Source organism: Olea europaea, chromosome 3 (assembly GCF_002742605.1).
Source record: "Olea europaea var. sylvestris chromosome 3, O_europaea_v1, whole genome shotgun sequence".
In the NCBI taxonomy this organism is placed as follows: Eukaryota; Viridiplantae; Streptophyta; class Magnoliopsida; order Lamiales; family Oleaceae; genus Olea; species Olea europaea.
In genome coordinates this window covers 16,351,018-16,351,218 of record NC_036239.1, presented here as the reverse complement: position 1 = coordinate 16,351,218, position 201 = coordinate 16,351,018, and positions in this window count along the sequence as shown.

Here is a 201-nt window from a genome sequence, read left to right as displayed (position 1 = left end):
CCCCCCTCCCCCCCCCCCCCGCGCCCCAATTTTTTGGTAACGAAAATGAGTGAAATAATATTTTTTTAAACAATGAGTGATTAAAAAAGAGGAAATTTTTTTCGATTTACGTATAATATTATTTTATGAAAGATTGTATAGTTGAATATAGAAGAGAGAACAATAAAATGTAATAGAATGTAATTTAATGGGGGCCAGGCT